This window comes from Barbatula barbatula (genome assembly GCF_947034865.1).
Source record: "Barbatula barbatula genome assembly, chromosome: 12".
Lineage (NCBI taxonomy): Eukaryota > Metazoa > Chordata > Actinopteri > Cypriniformes > Nemacheilidae > Barbatula > Barbatula barbatula.
The window spans coordinates 4,717,619-4,720,662 of NC_136775.1; positions in this window are offsets into that span (position 1 = coordinate 4,717,619).

A 3,044-nucleotide genomic window follows, 5' to 3' on the forward strand; every position below is an offset into this window, starting at 1 on the left:
TTGACTGTCAAAAGTGGAAAAGAAGGGAGGGAGGTCATTCAACCCCAAGCCTTGATTTGAAGGTCACTACTGTGTTCTGTAGACTTAAGTGTAAATGTGTGGCATTTTACAAGTTCTAAATCTTTTTTTTAAATGAAATATGTATGTGGCTTGTTTAATTAAAAAAAATCCCCTATAATTTAGAGGTTTTGTCATTTTGTTGATAGTCATTGTTTCCAAGAAAATGAAAAAATAAAATGGACAAGCCACATACATATTTCATAAAAAAAGATTTAGAGCTTGTAAAATGCCACACATTTACACTCAAGTCATTGAGAATATAAATAAATGCACAAACCTAAATATATTATATACATATCTAAATGAATTGTTTATTTACCTCCATATTGTTCTAAACCTGTACACTTTTAAAGTCAGTCACGTTTGCGCTATGAAAAACATGTTTGGAAGGATAAGGACGAAATAACATGACTCCTTTAAAGTATGTTTACATACATAAAACTCTTTTATTTAAAAAAAAAACATGCTTGCCATGCCATAAAGAGGTGCAGATCTCTCAGGGGACTGCAGCAGTCAGGCTCTGCGAGAGGTGGTGACAGGGAAAGAGTGGAGTCTGTTGCAGTTAGGTATTTAAATATGGGATGAATTTCGACTCAAAATGATTAGCAAATGCACGCACAGTCATCCGTGAACGTGATACACGTTTCATTTGTATTTTACGATTCACAAACAAATGCCTTATGATTTGATTCTGTGAAATTTAGATTTGAATAAACACGAAGCGATTTGTACATATAGAGGCAGATTTGTGATTGCAATGTTTTATTTTGTGTTCATGTATATTGATTTTGCGCAAACCAATGAGAAGTTGTGCATTTGTGGATCCTGTGACGCGCGTTCATACATCCTGTTCGGTTCATTTGGATTTTGAGACTTTCTTTACGCGGTTTTGCATTGGACAATCCAAACACACGCAACTGCAGATCCATGCGCAACCGTGCAGAAAATAAGAACTACCACTAGATGGCAGGCTTACGGAAACCATAGGTGCTGGTCACATCATTAGAATATCATCAAAAAGTTGATGCATTTCACTATTTCCATTCAAAAAGTGAAACTTGTAAATTGTATGTATTCATTACACGCAGACTGATATATTTCAAATGTTTATTTATTTTAACTGTGATGATTATAACTGACAACTAATTAAAATACCAAATTGATAAGGCGTTTTAATCTCAAAGACAAAGCATTTTCTCATAAAGTTAATAGATGCAGTTATTACAGTTACAGTGCAGTAGATGCAGTACCAGTACACAGTTCTGTAGTGCAGATGATGCAGTGTGTGTATGTATATCTTGCCTGAATCAGAATTTAATCGAATATCATTTACTTTTTCTGTGCTGTGATGCTGACGGAAACCAGACTGATAATTGTCCAGATTGCCATTTGAGTTTAGGAATTTGTTCAGCTGATTGAAGACAACCTTTTCAATGATCTTGCCTATGAAGGAAGATTTGATGGTAGTTAGACGGTAAGTTTTTGTCTAGATTGCTCTTATTTTAGTAAAGGCTTGACAAATGCAGTTTTTAGGGACTCTGGGAAAGTTTCTGAGAGAAATAAAGTATTTATTATTTTTAAAAGATCTGCTTCTAAACAGTTAAACACTTTTTTGAAAAAGGATGTGGGGAGTGTGTCCAGGTTGCATGTTGAGGACTTAAGATGCCAAAGTTTTCTGATCAAACTTTACTAATTTCTTAGATTGTTGTAATAAAGTCAGACTAATGCAATAACTGCATTAACTCATCTACTGCACTGTAACTGTAATAACTGCATCTATTAACTTTATGAGAAAATGCTTTGTCTTTGAGATTAAAACGCCTTATCAATTTGGTATTTTAATTAGTTGTCAGTTATAATCATCACAGTTAAAATAAATAAACATTTGAAATATATCAGTCTGCGTGTAATGAATTCATATAATTTACAAGTTTCACTTTTTGAATGGAAATAGTGAAATGCATCAACTTTTTGATGATATTCTAATGATATGACCAGCACCTATGGTTTCCGTAAGCCTGCCATCTAGTGGTAGTTCTTATTTTCTGCACGGTTGCGCATGGATCTGCAGTTGCGTGTGTGTGGATTGTCCAATGCAAAACCGCGTAAAGAAAGTCTCAAAATCCAAATGAACCGAACAGGATGTATGAACGCGCGTCACAGGATCCACAAATGCACAACTTCTCATTGGTTTGCGCAAAATCAATATACATGAACACAAAATAAAACATTGCAATCACAAATCTGCCTCTATATGTACAAATCGCTTCGTGTTTATTCAAATCTAAATTTCACAGAATCAAATCATAAGGCATTTGTTTGTGAATCGTAAAATACAAATGAAACGTGTATCACGTTCACGGATGACTGTGCGTGCATTTGTTAATCATTTTGAGTCGAAATTCATCCCATATTAGAAGGTATCTGATATGTTGACCGTGATACAATAATATTCTTCCCATGCGATCACAAAAAAGGATTTATGTGATTGTTTTTCAGTTCAGTGCATAACCAGGAGTTGATGGAGCACAATCGTACATCACGGAAGTGTCTTTAGGGTGAGTGGCCAAGAGTTCTGTCCGATTCGAAGACATTTTAATGTGCCCTCTGCTGTCTGGAGGTTAAAGCAGAAACATTAGATCAATTGCAATGGAGGCTGAAAATACATCCCAGGATCCAACTAACGCATATGATGGTATAGTGTATCACCGTTTCTCAATTCCAAAGCGCAAAGAACGGACTTGTCTTCTCGTGGAGACCGGTCTTGCGAGGCAGCCTCGGAAGAACAAACTTAGATGGACGTGCCGCAGTGAATTCTGGGACTTCAAGAGGGTTCCATAAGCTGCCTTTGATGCATCCTTGATATCGCGAAAGACACCCGGGTACTTCCGTGCGTTTTAAAATTGAAAAAATCTGCAACACTTTACGTTTTACTACTACTATGATATGTAGTCTAATTATATAGTCCGGTCAGATTTATTTTT